The sequence below is a fragment of the Meriones unguiculatus genome, chromosome 4 (genome assembly GCF_030254825.1).
Source record: "Meriones unguiculatus strain TT.TT164.6M chromosome 4, Bangor_MerUng_6.1, whole genome shotgun sequence".
Taxonomy (NCBI): Eukaryota; Metazoa; Chordata; class Mammalia; order Rodentia; family Muridae; genus Meriones; species Meriones unguiculatus.
The window spans coordinates 39,205,977-39,224,551 of NC_083352.1; the positions used below are offsets into that span (position 1 = coordinate 39,205,977).

At 43.8% G+C, this 18,575-nt stretch overlaps 1 pseudogene; it reads right to left on the reverse strand.

The window, feature by feature from the left end:
- Nucleotides 1–856: 856 nt before the first annotated feature.
- LOC110551698 (small ribosomal subunit protein eS28-like) lies at nt 857–1,046 on the reverse strand (annotated as a pseudogene).
- Between the last annotated feature and the right edge of the window lie 17,529 nt (nt 1,047–18,575).

The window sequence follows — 18,575 nt, forward strand, 5'->3', positions numbered from 1 at the left end:
GTTTTATCCCAGATAGTTGATAAAGTAAGTGTGCTGTTTTGAAAGAGAAATTTCCCTCATAGGCACATGTATGTGAGTGCTCTGTCCCCAGCTGGTGGAGCTGTCTGGGGAGGTAACGGCATCTTTAGGAAGAAGCTTTAGGAAGCAGAGGCTTCTGGAGGAAGTACATCATTAGGGGCAGGCTTTGAGAGTTCATAGCTTTGACCCGCTTCCGGCTCTCATTTCCTGTTCTCTCCGTGTGCTTCCTGTATGCACGTAAGATGTGACCCTGCTCCTGCTGCCATGTCATGTTTATTTCTGTTGTTGTTGTTTGTTTCACTATTGCAGACTCTAGCACCCTGGAACTGTAAGCCAACTCTTTTTTTTTTTTTTTTTTTCTTAAGTTGCTTGGGTTTTTAGTACTTTATCACAGCAATAGAAAAGTAACAAATGCAGTAATGGAATGCCGCCTGATCTGCCCACCTTTAACCATCATCTTCTGATCCTTTGTCCTCTCTGACTCTCTGGTTTTGAGATTTCCTGTGAGGTGGAACTTCTGCCATGCTGCAGGTTGGGCCTGGAATCTCAGTTCCTATTAAACAAACATCCTTCCACTGAACCAGCGCTCCATCTAGTATATATGAAGGCTCATTCATGGTATAGCATGTATTAATATACCATTTCTTCCTACTGACAAGTTATATATCCTTTATCGTGTACCGCCCATTGTTTCTCCCACGCATTAACTGATGAACGTTTGAATTGCTTATATATATATATATATTTTTTTTTTAAAAAGATAATACAAATGCTTTATTTAACAGTTGCAGGTCATGCCATGGGTCAAGTGGTGGAGATCCAGGGCCCGGCAGCAAGGTCAGTGCAACCTCCTAGCTGACTCCAATAGGGTGAGCAGGTCACCCTCCTCAAACCGGGTCCTTGATGTTCCGGGACGATAGAGTGGCTGGTGTCACCCATAAATTCCACATGTACCTGTGTGCACTGTCCCTGCGAACCTGTCCTGCCCAGCACTTTGGTTACACGAGCTGCACACGGCTCGTGTCCATGATGGTGGCGATCTGGCAGAGACGCTTTTACATTTTTGCTATTATGAATAAAACTGATGAGCACTCTTGTTCTAGTTTAGGAATGGACCTACTTACTTCTTTTAGGAGTAGGGTTGCAGTTGATTGGTTATATAGTCCAGGGAGCCAAATTGTATCAAAGGATCTTATGAGACAACAATGGTGTCTGAGTTCACTTGGCTTCAGCCCTCTGGTCTGATGAGCTGGCTGGCAGCAGATTGTAGCCATTTTGTTTATCTAGGAAGGACTCTACTTTTATTATCTTGATCGATACAGGATTATTACTCATTTTTTTTTTAAAGCTCATTGCTTTTGTCATTCCACTCCCTCAAGGCTCCCACTGTTTCCAGTGAAAAGTACTTGTAAGTCTTACTGGGGAATCCTTTTGTTTTGTTTTCTGCAGAACCAAGGGATCCAGTCCCTTTTCTGGCCTCCTCAGGTACACATATGGACACACAAACAAAAATTGAAACAAATGTTCTCTGAAAAAAAGGCAGTGGAAGAGATGGCTCAGCAGTTTTACACTCTGCTGGTCTCCTAGGGTACCAACCCATACATATGCTGTATGCACAGACATACACATGGACATTAATAAATAGAAACTTTAAAAAAGTGAAATCTGCACACCCAGAGCTATAAGGCATTGTCAAACACTGTAGTACGTCTTTACCGATGATCTAACACCCAATTGAGGAAGAGCTCAGGTTAAGATTTTTATTTTCCTTCCTCATTTTTGAACTCTCAGTTGCTTTTCCAATTTCCAAATTACTGTTAAGCACATACTAGCATTAGGTACATTAACATTCCTTAGCACAAATGTCACAGTGAATACAAAACCTGTCCTCTTACCTAGAGCATATGGTTTTAACAACAACAGTGATAATTTTTCATGTACCACAGATGAACAGTTTGGCTTGTACTTTTTTTTTTTTTAATGAATTCAATCTGTTCTTGGTCCCAAGCTTGTAGTATGATTCTTTCTGTCTGAATGGCTCTCAAAAATGAAATGAGATGCTTCTCTTTATCAACAAGGGTACTGAAATTTTGGAAGACACGGGAACAGACGGAAGCACTCGGTTCTGGGAGCAAAAATTACATATGGATAGAATCCCAGTACAATGAGCTTCACTGGGGTTTTCTACTGAGCCATTAGCTCTTGCTTGACTCCAAGGGCTTCTCACCATATCCCAAAGGAAACAAGGAAATGCAGGTTTTTAGTTTTTCCAGAAAACAAATATTTTGCATTTTCAACCTCTTTAAGTTTCATACAGTGCATTCTTCTGCCAAAAATAATGATTCTGCACTTGTAAGACCAAGCCTCTGTGCCCCTGAGTTGTGAGTGTGTATATATACCTCTGTATATACAGTGAGATCCCATAACCATCGTATAAATGTGAATATGAATAAAAATGAATTAGGGATGCCTGTTATCCTCACTGAATTGATTTATAAAAGGTTTAAAAATCTAATTCATTTCATCTAACCTTTTTGAAGATTTTACTTATTTCTTTGTATGTACGTGCGTGTTCATGTGTGTGCTCACATGTACACACACATTGGAAGACATTGTTGTCCGTGGTGATGGATACATGCAGACACAAGAAGAGGGCATCCGATATTCTCCTCTATAACTGCTAGTTCCTTTGAGGCGGGGTCTGTCTAGGCTGGAAGCCAGAAAGACCCAGCCATCCTCCCCTGTCCTCTCACCTTGGAGCTGGGGTCAAAGCCATTATCTCCTCTCGTTATACGAATGCCAGAATCTATGAGCTCAGAGCAAGCGCTCTTTACCCCAAGCCATCTTTCTAGCCACTTGTTTTATCTGATTTTTAATATCATGGAAGCTACCTGCTATAAGATGGCTTGGCCAAAATACTCTAAACAGTGTAGCTCACTGTTAGCACAAATCTGTAAATTTATTACAGAGGCACAATAAAAATCACCAGGTGTCACTTGTTTTGGAAGATGTCACTGTAAAAGGTGAGCACACATGTGATCAAAGGAAAAAAAAAAGAGGGAGAGAGAGGTTTGTTTGTTTTACAAAGCAGGAAAAAATATGGACGGTGCCAAAATATTGACGGCCCAGTTCTCCTTGTGAATGCTCTCAGACCCCTTCGGAGTGCAGCGAATTGAAATGCCACAGTCATTCTGCATACCTCTATCCATGACAACTCTTCCAGTGGCTGAACCAGGCCTCTACCCACCCACCCACGTGTGAGCAATCATCTCAGGGTGGGAACCAAATTGCCCCATCAAGCAAGAATAATTTCCTGGACTCAGCTGGCCCCCTGCTTGAGTTAATGATCAGCCAAGCCACCAAGACTGTTTGAAGATGCATCTTTTCTTCTCACATTAATCCTGGGGATGTTACTACTGAAGACAGGGCTCCAGGCAGCGGCACCTCTGTTCCTAATCAGTACAATCACCCTGAATACATTCTTTTCCTACTTCATCAAGGCTCGTCATTCTCTCTTCTTGAGGTAGTGGATGGCCCAGCCTGGTTTTCTGGAACCTGAAGAATCAGGTCCATGGTTTGGGACTCTGGAAACAGTGCGAGAGGATATGCAGCCTTCCGAGGAGATGAAGTGTGTGATATATAGCCATCAGGTTCTCTCTCCATCCCACGCACTCCAGGATGGTCAGCCCTGGCAAAGACAACAGTAGCAGGTGTTTCTGTACCAGGGATTTTTCTTTTTTCTTTTCTTTTTTTTTTTTTTTAGAAGAAAAAGGTGAAGTCTGTTCGAGGATGTGCTGGTTCGTCCTGATTGGACATATTAGCCAAATAATAATTTTTTTTTTCTTGAGACAGGGTTTCTCTGTATAGCCTTGGCTGTCTTAGACTCACTTTGTAGACAGTGCTGGCCTTGAACTTGCAGCAATCCACCTGACTCTGCCTCCCAGAGTGCTAGGATTACAGGTGTGTGTCACTGCGCCCTGCTCAAATAATAAATTTTGATTGGTGGTCCTTGTGGTCAGGCATAAGAAAGTGGCCAAATAAGGGAGCAGAATTTGGTGGCTAGCTTTGGGACTGTGGACGTGCCTAAATAAGGGAATCTAACAGGTTCAGCAAGGGAGAGGGAAGCCAGGAAGGCAAGATCTGCCAGCATCATGTTTGCAAAGCTTGGGCCTGTTAGAGAGCCCTTCAGTAGTCGATGGTAGGTGAGTGAAATCAGAGAAAGCCCAGTTTGATGTGAGGGGAAGGAGTTGTAGAGGTGTGGGCTGAATGAGAGTCATTCCAGGGCTGCCAGAGAAGAGGCATCAGGCCCTTTCCTGTTCGGTTGCCTAAAAGCCTTTGCTTGTCCATCATTGGTTAGAACAGTTATCTGTGCCCCAGACACTGCCGACATCATGACTCCTGGACTTGTCCATTCTCTTGCTGCTCAGGGCTGGCTAGATCTCCTGATTCTACCTTAGCCCTCCTCAACTGCCCCATTACTGATAGCTGTTGAAGCAGAAGAAAAGTGTGGAGTGTGAGGTCCTTACACCGATCCTTATAAAATTAGCACTTGAGAAAAACAGATCGACAAAGAGGAAGGCTGGACCTTCCCCCTTTTCCACACCTTCACAGAACAGCTACAACCAGCCCGCGCTGCTGGTTTTAGTCAAAGACTCTCCGGAGGCTCTGAGACTACCCTAAGGCGCACTAGAATTCTAATGTACGCCATCTCTGTGCTGGGAACAGAAGGCCATAAGGAGCAGCTTATGTTTAAAAAACATGTTGCTGATGTGGATATCCGACGAGTCAGCTCAAACACGGTTGATGTTGGACATCTGGGGACCATGAGTCAGCATGGAATGGCTGACACTGGATGTCTGAGGAACCCCAAAGTTGACGAGATTGCAGTCTGTTGTGGAATTTCCTGTAAGTATGGTCTTGAGGTCGGGAGTCTCCGTTAGAGCTTTTCCTGGACCTTCACCAACCTGCCCATGTGCTGACCTCCAGGTAGCCTGTGAACGGGTCTGTGTGTGTGTGTGGCTGTGCCCACCTGCATGCCTGGGTGCCTGCTGAAAGCTCTCTGCCAAGCAACCTGTAAACCTGTGAATAAAGCATGGCTTCCCACGATTCCTGAAATTTCTTCAACACCCTCCTCCCCCTGGTCTCTCAGAATTCTCCTTTCTTGGCTTCATACCCTGGATGGAGTGTTTAGATGCCAATAAGACATGTGACACATATAACAGAGAGAGCATGCGTGAAATAACCTGAACTATGCCAATAAGGAAAAAAACCTCTGTCAAGGCAGCAACCTTGTACAGTGGGGCCATATTCTCCACTCCAGCCCTCTTCTTCTCCTGGAAGTGTGATCTTTCTCTCCCTTTGCTTGCTATCTACTGTCTCTGTTCAATTCTTTGTTTGGGGTGATACAAGATCCCAGGACCCTCTTCAGAGATGCTCCCTAAACCTGGCTCTTAGCCAGGGGTGACACTGTCTTTGGGGAGGAAGAGGAGGCATAATTTTCACTCTATCCATCACAAGCATCCTTCATAACTGGGATTCTTTAAGACAAAAAAAAAAAAAAGATTAACAAGAGAAAAACAAATAGAAGTTTATTAGCATGTAAACATCACATACACATGGGAGAAAAATACAAAGAAACACATAAATCTCTAGAGTAGAATGCAAAGAAAGGGTTTAAGCCTCAGGGTTAAATAGTTTCCTTGTCAAAAACAAAGGAAGACTATCATGTGGAAAGGTCCTGTTTAAAAAAAAAAAAAAAAGAAAGAAAAAAGAGTGGCTAAGAAAATAGGCAGGAAGGTAGCTTAAACAAAGGTAAGGTTTGCTACACATAGTCAGTCAAGCTTTCTTCAAGTCCCTGGAGATCTTGTTATCATTTTCTTCCTGCTACAGAAAGGGAAATTGCCCTGCAAATGGAAATCTCCTTTATACATGTAAATTTTTCCTACAAAAGAATAGTTTCTCAGAGCTACAGCCGGTGTCAGAACTGTCTCAAGATAACCAGCTCAAAATAATTAATGTACCAAAGAGGCATATTCTGCCATATCGATTCTCTTTTCTACAGCTGTGTGGAGGCTGTGTTCCCAGCCCTCACCCTCACCCACGCTTGCTTTCTCCACTCTTCTCTTTCTTCCTTTATCCCTTCTCCCATTGCTCTCTCTCTCTTTTTTCTTTTTATTAGCCAACACCCTGTGGCTGTGACAAATAATGATTTAAAGGAATAAACACATTTTTTAGCTTAGAAGTTCAGTCTTTGCTCGTTTGGTTTAGGCAGAATATCATGGGATGGGACAAAGCTGTTCACGTCACTGTGGTGTGTGTGTGTGTGTGGAGAGAGAGAGAGAGAGAGAGAGAGAGAGAGAGAGAGAGAGAGAGAATTTATCAAAGGATGTAGCCTTTCATGGGTCCAGAGCCCTCATGATCCAATTGCTTTCCAAAGCACTTACCTTTGTATGCTTCTGTCTTAGATATCAAGCTGTTAACATGGGTCTTTAGGGAACATTTAAGATCCAAACCATAGCACCCACCTTCATTCTTTCTCCTCATTCAGGAGTATTTCTTGAGGACTATGTGCAAGCTACTATGCAAGACACATGGAATTTATGAATAACATTAAGAGTCCCACTTGTTGGAGCCTACATTTTAGTGAAGGGAGTTAGACAACAAAGAAATAAGCAGAAACAAATGTCTAGAATGTCATAAATAAGGACATTTAAGTGAGACTCAGGGTGTCCAGTTTGGGGGAGTACATAATGGTTCATAGTATGAAAAAGAAACAGTTGGGCTAGGCAGGACAGCAAAGTTTTGCAGAGACCAAAGCTGGTACAATTTGGTGCTCACTCTTTTAAAAACTGAGAATTAGAGAGAGAGAGAGAGAGAGAGACAGAGACAGAGACACAGAGAGAGAGAGAGAGAGAGAGAGAGACTATTCCCTAAAATAAATATTTATTTAGTAAGAGACTTAGGCTAGCTGAAGAAGCCAGAGCAGCAAACATTGATCAGAATGAGAAAAGACTACAGTGCTGGAGGTGCTGGTCCTCAGCCTTAGATTAAACGGTTTACTAGAAGGTACGCGGGCAGACTTCTTAGTCCTAACTGCCATCCCGCTCCGTCATCTACAATTGCTGGCCTCTGTCCATGCACGCAGGGTCAGTTCAAGCCTCAAGGTTCAGATAAATCTGCCTCTGCAGTCAGCTCAGTGAGAGGAGAGATGTGTTCAGGACCAGAAGGAGAGGAGGAGTCCGCCAAGAATATAGCTATCCCAAGGAAGAGTGTTCCAGAAGGAGGGAAGCTGATAGAACATATTCCTTGTACAGCCCTCAAGTGTGCCCAAAAACTGTTCTGCTGCTCATGGCAACTGTCCCTGCCCCTCCTCCTGTTTCTCCCCCTCTCCCACTTCTTCCTTTTTCTTCTTCTTCCTTCCTTTCTTTCTTTTCTCCTTTTCCTCTTTTCTTCTTTCCTCCTTTTTCTCTTCATTCTTCTTTCTTCCAGACAGACACCCACAATCAGTCTGACACCTAATCCTCTTAACTACTGGGCTCGGGTCCGATTCACACAATTAACAAGAGAGAAGGCCTGTGATGTCCACACAGTTCATAATCCCCCCACCCCAACGAACCTGGATAGAAGGGAGGACACATGCCGCTCTGGAGAAAGCCCCTCAGTATGTGTTTGTGTGCCCCTCAAATGGCACACCCTGCTCGTGATCTTCTTCCCGGTGTGCTGAGAAGTTGTTTACGAAGACTGTGTTGGTCTGCTTTAGAAAAGACGTTACTTGAGGATTGATAGATGCTGCTGGAAACATGACTGACTATGGTTGCAGAAGTTCACGTCATCTGTCTGTCATGAGCCGGGTGGGTTTCCCCAGGGCTGCTATGATTGGGACGTTCAAGTGCTGCAGACCTGATCTTTGGTACGTCAGCACTGAGGTAGTGGAACCTTTAATGAGGGGGTTTGTGTGACGCGAGGAACCCTTGCGGCCCACTGAGAGCTCTTCCCTCTGACCCTTGGGTGCTTTTCCTCCATCCCTCCCTTCCCCTCTCCCCACCTCCGCCTCCTCTCCCCACTTCTGTATCTACAATGAGGTGAAGAAGCTCCTTGGTCTCATACTCTCACTGCCGTGATGTCCTCCTCAAGCATGCAGAGCTAAGCATGCATGAACGGAGCCCTCCGAAGCGGTAAAAGAGTAAGTCTTTCCCCTCCTAACTTGTTTGTGTCAGGCGGTTCAGCCACTGCTAAGCCAAAGTAACCTTGCCAGGAGTTGAACAAATGGGGGTGCCCGGCTTCCTGAACTGTGAGCTGAAGAGGTTTTGTTTTTGTTTTGCTCTTTAGAGTGTGCCCAGTTCAGTATTTGCATATAGCCACAGAAAACGGAACTAATACAAGAAGCTAGACTGATAACCAAATGGGGATGTAACAGAGGCTGCCACCCTTTCATCCTTTGAATCTCTGGAAGTCCAATCTCCATTTCTGACATTTTCTCTGATATTTATTTACTTACTTACTTTAAGAATTAAGTTAGCATATGTAACAGTAGACATCACAGCATTTGGTCAAGAGCTTTTTAGGGTATTCTCCTCCCCACCCAACCCTTGTCTCCCAGTGTCTTGCCTGCTCTGTAGCCTCCCCAGCCTCTGTTCTGTTTTCATGTCACGTGTAACCCTTTGCCCTCCCCACCTCCTCCCTCAGCACCTCTTTCGACTCTCCCTTCCTCTCCTTTCTCATTGTTCTGGACTTTACCCACATCTACACCAGCTCATTTTTTTTTCAATGCAGTTTATTCAGGAACCTTGAACAATCATCTGACCCTGGGGAAAGCCAGCCCACAGCTTAAATAGCCTCTGGGTAGCCAACCCAGGCGTGCCACGTGGGCAATGCAGATAGGTCCACATACATTGAAGCAAGCCAGATCCTCAGCCTTAGCCAAATGTGGAATTGTTCGTGACAGAGAGCACTCACCATCGGGAAGGTGGAAGGCGGAAACCAGCTCCATCTTTAAGGCACAGCATTCCGCAGCTCTCTACAGTTCCCCCTTTTTGTTTTAGACGCATCAGGCAAGAGTAGAGGTCTGATCTCTGATATTAGAAATAAATTGGGACTTTGTACCAATGTTCATTTAGGTGTCATCCACCCAAAGATCATCAGACCCATCCGATACCTTTTTCTCAGAGGCGGGACCTGGGGTATCAACCCGCATGCAATCAGACATGCTCTTCTCTGGGTCCAAAGCGGCTGACCCTGAGTGCAGTGCTTAGCCTCGCATCCTGAGCGTAACATTTTAGCTTTTTATGGTATCCAACCATGCTTGGGGCGAATGTCCTGCTTCAATGGCTATAAAGGCCTGAATGATCATGGCTGCATCACACTGTTGTGAGACTCTAATCTTGCATATATACCACAGGCAAACCAAGGAGACCAACACCAGAAGGCCTGCTAACGCTCCCATGCCCGCCCATTCCTTCAGATGATTCATGGCTGCAGCAATCCATGATGATAATCCTGTGGCTAGTCCTGCGTCCACTCTGGTAGAATTTACTGTGACAATGGCCACTCTCAGCTGCTCCATCGTAGTATCGAATTCTCCAGTCCAATTACCTAAAATATAGCTCGACAATTGTTTAGACAGATTTGCAGCACAGGAAAAATTCTCATGTTATATGCTAGTGACTCAAAGTCCAGCATATTTTCATTGACAGCCAAGTTGAGCGATTTGCCATAGGGTATCAATTTGTTCCTGCACGAGGTCAATCCTCTGATTGAACACCATCAAGCTTCCTTTTAGTTGAGCATTAATTCCTTTATGTACAACTAAGGCATGAGCTACATTGGCTAAATCATCATTCAGGGTCTGAGCAGTCTGCCCAGTATGATTCATGGCTAATGCCCCGGTGGTAGCTCCAACAGCCGCCAATGAGATGGTAGTAACAATGGTGGCTGTAGTTCCAAGATCCCTTTTCTGTCTGAAGAGAGTCATAGCGTGAGGGGCATCAACGGGCACAGGCACCCAGTGAGGCATGCGAGTAACCAGGGCATACCTAAATTTACTAGCATTCCAGCATTGGGCAAAAAAGCAAGTATCGTTACCACAATTACTTGGCTCTATCTGGCTAATAATGAATAAAAATGGGGGATATAGACAAACAGGTGTGGGCTTATAGGAAATATTATGAGAAGCCTTAACCCCCTCGTTGAAACATCCTGCGTCAGTTCTAGAACTAGCAGTTACACCAGCTCATTTTGCATTGGTTTTGATTTACCTTTTCCTTTCAGTCTAACTGTTAGTTCACAAATTGCAGAAGTGTGCAGATGCTGCCGGACACTGACTGACTATGGCCACACGGATTGTGAATCCTGCAGCCCAAAATAGTGACCATGAGCTGAGGCTAGGTTAGCACTCCTGAGGTAAATCTAAGGAAGAACTCTTGTTTTTGTTTTTCTTTTTCCTCAGCTTAACTAACTCCACGGGGCCTTTTCTTTAACTAGATGGCATGATGACACTTTGTAGCCTTCACTCAGCTGGCCTCTGCCTTCTGCTCATCCATGTCTCGATTCCCTTGATTGACTAGGTCAAGCAATGCCTTTATTGACTGCAAGTGCTTCAGGCTCCTAGGAGGCATATGCTTGGGCCCTTCTTGCTGCCATTCCAATCTTGCTGTAATTAATGCCAACTACACCCACTTTGCCTTTTGCTGTTAGGTTCTGCCGAGTGACCTCTGTTAGTTGAGCGCTCTCTTTCCCACTGACACTGTGGAGGCTTTCTTCATACGAGCCTGTCTTGTCAGCTCCAGCCTCTAGAAGGCAATTGCTATTCAGCTTCTGACATAGCGTGGCTATGGACTGTTCCCTAGCAGCTCGGCGCCAAACCTGTGGTGGTCTTCAGAGGAGGCGGGGCCCAGTGGAAGGAGACCAGACCAGCGGGCATGTACTCTTGGTGGGAATGAATGATGGACCTCCAGCCTCTCTTCTCTTCCTCTCCCTTCTGCCATGACACGAATAGTCTTCCTGGCCACACAATGCCATATCATGTGACCTTGCCCAAAGACAATAGGGCCGAGTGACGGTGGACCAAACCTCTGCAGCCATGAGCTCCAAATAACCTTTTCCTCACAGGTTGTCTGCCTCAAGTGTTTCATACAGTGACCGAATCCTTCCTAGAAAGTTCCTTATCATCCCAGTAAACAAGGTCCTCTATGTGTGCTCAGAGAAACACATAGAAACAGAATCAGCCTGTGAACCTTTTCATTCCTTTTTGGTACTCTGTTGTGTCATTTTTATAGTCTCACTTAATTACCGAGGGCAATTATTTCCCCCACTCCCTCACAAACTGTTTTAGCAACATATCAAAACTGGAATGTAGATGTCCTCATCAAGAAATCCAAACCTGACCCACAGAAAGTGCTCCTCTATAAAAAAAAAAAAATCTCTTACAGCCACGGCTTTCCATCTGGAGTGGCACCCGGATTCTTGCCCACAGCCCCCTAACTGATATTCTTAATTTTAATATTGACTCCTTTCAACTTAGCCTTTATGTTGCTGTCAGATTATGTTTTTAAATTTTTTTCTGTGGTGGTTTGAAAAAGACACTCATATATTTGAATGCTCCATCTCCAAGGAGTGGCACTATTTGGAAGGATTAAAAGGAGTAGGAGGCGTGGCCTTGTTGGAGGAAGTGTATCACTGGGGATGGGCTTTGAGATTTCAAAAGACCATGTCAAGTCCAGAGCGTCTCTCTCTCTCTCTCTCTCTCTCTCTCTCTCTCTCTCTCTCTCTGCCTAGGGATCAGGAAGTAGCTCTCAGCTACTGCTCCAGTGCCAGACTGCCTGTTGGCATGCTCCATGCCATGATGACAATGGGCAAAACTTCTGAAACTGTAAGCAAGCCACCAATTAAACACTTTATTTCATAAGAGTTGCATTGGCCATGGTGTCCCTTCACAGCAACATAACAGGGACTAAGGTATTTTCCTTTTCTGATAGTATTCTAGCCAAAAATGTTCAGCAGTGTGCCAACATTTCTAGTAGAAAGCTTAAACCTTGTTGATTTGTGTATAAAAGTATTTTGAACTGGTACCCCTAATAGACATGCATAAATTATTTATTTGGGCTTGCTGTGGTATAAACACAGAGGGTTTTAGAGGCATTTGGGCCATGCAGGATCCTTCCTGATGAATGGGTTTCATGGGAAGGGGGCAGTGACTTTTCTCTCTGTGGGACTAGACAGGTACCATGAAAATTGGTTCTTATAAAGCAATCCTGTGCACCCCTCTCAGAGTCTCCGGAACTCAAACTCCTTACATGATGTTCTGACATGATGCTTTGCAGCATGTGTGCCCTTACCTCGCTCGTGGACCTCCCTAACTGTGAGACAGATAAATGTTTTTCTTTATAAAGTATCAGACATTTTGCTATAACAATAGAAAATAGAACAAATGAGCACTCTTTCATGCAAAGATTTACTTTCATTAAATTTTTAAATAAAATTATTATAAGCAGAAGTTGAAGCATTTTCTATTATTATTATTTTACAATGCATTTACTTTGTATCCCGGTTGTAGCTCCCTCCTTCATCTCCTCCCAGCCTCACCCTCCTTTTCTCTTCCCTCCCCCTCCCCCTCTCCTAGTCCATTGATAGGGGAAGTCCTCTTCCCCTACTGTGTGACCCAAACCTATCAAGTCTCTTCAGGACAGCCTGGATCCTCTTCCTCTAGGGCCTAGTAAGACTGCCTATGGGATATGTCTGAGCAGGGGGTCCAGGTCCTCTCTATGCATGGTCCTTGATTGATGAATCAGTCTTCACAGTCCCCCTAGGCCCAGATATTTGGCTTTGTTGCTCTCCTTGTGGAGTTCCTGTCCCCTTCAGGTCTCCCTATCTACCTCTTCTTCCATACAACTCCTTGTGCTTGGCCCAGAGTTTGGCTATGAGTCTTTGCATCTGCTTCCATGTTCATAGCAGCTTTATTTGTAATAGCCAGAATCTGGAAACAACCTAGACGTCCCTCAACCAAAGAAGAGATACAGAAGCATTTTCATTATATATATATATATGTGTGTGTGTGTGTATGTATATATATATTTTAATATTAGTTACAGTTTATTAACTTTGTATCCCAGCTGTATCCTACTCCCTCATTCCTTCTCACCCTCCCTCCCTCATCTCTTCCTTGCCCCTTTCCAAGTCCACTGATAGGGGAGGTCCACCTCCCCTTTCATCTGACTCTGGTTTATCAGGTATCTTCAGGACTGGCTGCAAAGTCCTCCTCTGTGGCCTAGGAGGGCTGCTCCTCCCTTGGGAGGGGGAAGGTCAAAGAGCTCACCATTGAGTTCATGTCAGAAATAGTCCCTATTCCCCGAACTAGTGTACCCATTTGGATACTGAGATGCCAAGGGCTACATCTGAGCAGAGGTTCTAGGTTACATCCATACATGGTCCTTGGTTGGAGAAACAGTCTCATAAAAGACCCCTGTGCCCAGATATATTTGGTTCTTGTGGAGCTCCTGTCCTCTCCAGGTCATATTTCATTTTATATTCTAAACAGCTACTTAATACAATTATTTTAGGTAATGATGCATACAGATAACATTAAAAAAAAAGGAGAGAGATAAAATCCAGCCACACGGGGCAGCAGATCACTGTCCCACCATCCTCAGTGCTGAACCATCCCTGAACACTACTTTGTAATGCTGTTTTCAAACCCTTGAGTCCTGGCTATTTATTACTGAGTCCCCGTATTTATGAAACAAAAGAAAAAGAGATTGAACATCATATTTATAGCATCCCAGTGTTTACATATTATTCCACATAACCGAGCAAAGGGTTGGCATCTTCCACACTGAAGGAACAAGTTTCTTTTCCATGAAAAGCCAACTGACAATACAAAGCTGTGGAGGACTTGAGCCAGTCTTCTCTTATGAGAATGATTTCATTCTGCAAACCAGGCAGGAAAAAATGTTTTACAAAGATGCTTATCATCACGTTTTCATAATATAGTGACTTTATAACCAAGGATGACCGTAGACGGGAGCAGGAATTTCTGTCAAGTATTGTAGTACGATGATGAAGTTGTGAGCCCCAGGAATGGAATGCTAGCAGGAACCCGGTCCTTCTGTGGCTGTTGGCGGTTGGATGTGGATGTTCGGGTCTGCCTTGAGGATGATGTGGGTACTCTGTGAAGTATCAGCCGCTGTTCCATGCTGCAGTACTTGTTACATAAACGATGAGAGGCTTTGTCCTCTTTACATTTCCGGCTAAGCTACACTTCAAATGAGGGAGCACAACTTAGGAAGCCAGAGTGATTCCAGTGCTGTTGAAAACTGGCTAAGTTTTTCAGACACATGAAAATATGTTGAGAACGTAGAGCAGCATCTGCTATTGACAGTTGTACTCTAAAGCCATTAGAAAACTTAAGCCAGGATAGTATCTTCATGTAGACCATATTTTTGTTTCAATTTAAGCAACTATTTTTATTGTTTAATCAACAAATTGTGGTAAAATTGTGTATATTTATGCCACAATGTTTTGATATATGTGTGTGTTGCAGAATGGCTAAACCTAAACATTTACTAGGCGTTGCCTCATATGCTTGCTATGTTTGTGTATGTGAGCACATACAAGGCATCCTCAGCATGCTTTATGTATATAATATAAAGATGTGAACTGAACTGTAAAAATTATTATGTGTATGTCTGTGTTCATGTGTGTGCAGGGCCATGTGTGTACACAAGTATGTAGAGGCCATGGGACAATCTTGGGTGTCAGTTCTCAAGTGATACTCATTTTTTTAATATATAAGGTCTCTCTTTTGGCCTGGAACTCACTATATCACATGGAATAGCTTGTCAGTGAGCCACTCAGTGCTGGCTTAGAAGCACACCTGACTCTGTCTTTCTGTCTATCTATCTGTCCGTCCATCCATCCATCCATCCATCCATCCATCCATCTATCTATTTATCTATCTATCTATTTATCTATCTGTCTGAGACAGGATTTCTCTGTGTAGCTCTGCCTTTCCTGGAACTCACTCTGTAGACCAGGCTGGCTTTGAACGGAGAGATCTGCCTGCCTCTGCCACCTTGGTGCTGGGATTAAAGGTGTGTGTCACCACTGCCCAGGGACTTTTTTTTTTTGAACCATACTTACGTCTTTGTGCTTGTAAGGCAATTACTTTACTGACTGAGCTATCTCTCTGGCTCAATTTTATTTTCAAGGCAGGATCGTACTGTGTAACCCGGCTACCCTCAAACTAGCAATCCTCCTGCATCACCCACACATTACTGAGCATTCAGGTAGTTACCTCTACACTCAGTTGTAAAAGAACTCTTGAACTTACTGTGCTGTGTAACTGAAATTTTGTGTCCTCTGAGCAATGCTTCTTTAACCCCCTTACACCTGATCTCTGCTTACAAGCTCTGAAGACCATTTTAAAACTTCCTGTTTCCTTTTTAAAACAATAGATTTCTGCTTATCTGGTACAATGAAAAGTGGATGTCTGACTGTGGCTATCGGGGCCATTGTTAAAACTGATACTATAAATTATATGTTAAAAGTTTTCTTCAATTTAAATGTTAATACAGAATTCCAGGGATTCAGTGCAATCTGTTAAAGTGGCATGATGGGTGAAAATGGGAAAAGGGCTACATAGTGACGTCTGAGGGATTTGGGTTTCCCTGAAGAGCAACTGGGAGCTATCAAGAGATCTAAGCAGGGGGAAAGGAGAGAGTATCATTTGCATATTAAGACCATCATTCCAACAACAACGTGACGAGTAGATTCACAGTCTCCCAAAGAGGGAGATATTTTTGGAAATTTGCTGAAACTATTGGACTATTAGCGAAAATCATTAAAAGCAAAGACGGAGAGAGGAGAAATATTTAAAAGCCATTTCGCTTATAGAATCAAGGCACTTACTGAGAGAAAAAAGGAGAGGAAAAGAGAGAGGGAGAGAGAAAGAGAGAGACAGAGACAACAGCAGTAACAACAATAAAGCTGTTGTTTGTTGTCTCAGAGAATCCCAGAGGGAGTGTGTGGTGTGGTGTGAGGTAAAGCCGTGATCCCGATGCTCGTGGGAATGCAGGATGAAGAACACTGAAAGGTTTATGATGAATGGACACTTGCTCCGAGCGTGAGGGCATCTTTCAAGTTGAGGTGCCCAGTGGATAGATGTGTAGCTGGTTTTGAAGCTCTGGGTTAAATTTTGGCTCAAGGCATATGCTTGGGAATCATCATTGGTAGCTGATGTCAAGGGAAGGATCCCCAAAGAGAGTGTGGAGTGAGGCTAGAGCCAGGCAAAGGCTCCACGGGAAGGTATTTGAATAACAGAAGACAAGGAATTTTGAAAGGAGAATAAAACTGAGGAGCCAGAGAGGCCAGAAGGAAACCAGAACAGGGGTATCATGGGAGCTGGTGCAACAATAGTTTGAAAAGTGGAATACATTCTACACTGAATAAAAAGAATGGAGAGCCCGTGTCTACTCCAGTGCCACTTTACCAATTAAAATTTTGCTTTATTCCACATATAATAGCTATTAAATAGAAATGAATGTTTAAATAAATACATATAGCCGCATTGTGTAGATATTCTTGGCAATCACGCCCATGGAAGGTCTATCGTTCCTTTTGTATTCTATGGTGGTGCCAGAGGCATTCTTTCCACTTGTGCTGGAAGAAAAACCCAGAACCATATAAAGTAACTATTCCTGAGATTTCCCTGTGTAGACATGAAATTTTACGCTATAGAAATGAACTCTAATGTGTGGCTGAATGGGTTCTTTTGAGAGATAATTTACAGCACTATAATATAACTACTTTGTACCCACAAGTTCAGCCATTCGGTTTTTATATTTGTCACGATGTCGGAAATTACCCTGAGGTGTCCAGAGAGTGGCAATACTTTGAATATGATGGAAACCTAGTCAGAGTCTCAACACTGTCCCATAAACATTAAGCCTAAATAATTGAGTGGGAGAATACATTTAAAAGGTTTGCTCCATGCATTAAGTCCACAAAATTTTATAATAACCTCAAATGGACGCAGAATCTAAATCTCAGGTGCTAAAAGTGCTAAGAAGAAAGTCAGTTGAAACTCGGAAACTTCTGTCTCTTGTGGGGGGGGTGTGTGCATATGTGTGTGTGGACATTTGGTCAATGCCACATTTAGGGTCCAGATCACCTCAGAAGCAAGATGGCATATGAGTTTTCTGGTTCCTTCCTTCCTTCCCTAAGAGCCCTAATTTTTATTATAGATAATTTTATTATACAATATAGAGATATATTAACCACGATTTGAATTGAATAAAAGTCAGTCTACTTGTTCACAGTTAATGTACTAGAAAATAAGTACAGGCTTCCCACAGTGGGAAAAGATGTTGGTTTCCATAGACTGCCGCTCACAAACAATGGGAGGGTTTCCCAGGCTTGTTATTTTAAAAAACACCAAAACAACCAACAAATTGAAATGACTGTAGGACTTTGAAAAAGAAGTGTCAGCTGGCTGGTAGTGGCACAGGCCTTTAATCCCAGCACTTTGGAGGCAGAGGCAGGTGGATCGCTGGGAGTTCAAGGTCAGTCTGTTCTACAGAGTGAGGTCCAGGACAGTCAGGGCTACAGGGAGAAAAACCCAGTCTTGAAAAACAAAACAAAAAGAAGGAAAGAAAGAAAGAAAAAGAACATCTCCCCCATAGCCTCGGGGATTTGAATGGCAGGTCCTTAGCTGGCGGCACAGCCTTGCCGGAGGAAGAATGTCACTGTGGGCAGGCTTTGAGATTAAAAGCCTCATGCCATTTCCGGTTCACTCTCTTGGCCTTACGGTCATGGTTGAGGATGCCAGCCCTCAGCTTCCTGTCTCAGCCACCGTGCCTGCCTGCTGCTGTGCGGTCCCTGCCGTTATGGACTCTAACCCTCTGGAAACGTGAACCAAAACAAACACTTTCTTCTCTGTGATGGTGTTTTACCACAGCAACAGACAAACTGATAACACAGTATGGGGCGCATAGACTGTGCCAGCAGGGGAGCCGGCATGGAATTGCCATGGAACTGCCATGGAACTGATGAGGTGGAGCTTGTTCAAACTCTGGAAATCTCAAACTTGAGATCGGCAGGAGTAAGAACCGCCCCTCCCTTTTCTGAGCCTGCATGAACTGGTCTTCGTAGGCGGGTGAACCCTCGCCCACGTCAAGCTTTGTGCTAGATCTTTGTCTACACTTGCAGAATACGATAAAGCAAACTTCCAGAGAAAAAGAAAAACAAGCGATGAGTCTCCCCTTTTTAAAATTAGAGTTAACAGTCAGGATCAATCTGTCCAGTTCTCTAGGCAGGTTTGTAGTACCTATAACTTCTGAACTTACACACTTAACAAGCAGCTTAACAGCGGCCCTGGTCTACGGAGCACACCACAGGGATGATGGGAGCTGTTCCTTTCTTTGGGGAGAGGGGTTCTCATCAGCTCGTCCAGAGTATGTGCATTTCTCCCAGCCTTCTTCTATCTTTATTCTGCCCCTTCTCCTTCCCAATGGAGTTCACCTTACTGTCTTTATTATTATTATTATTATTATTATTCCTGTACTGTA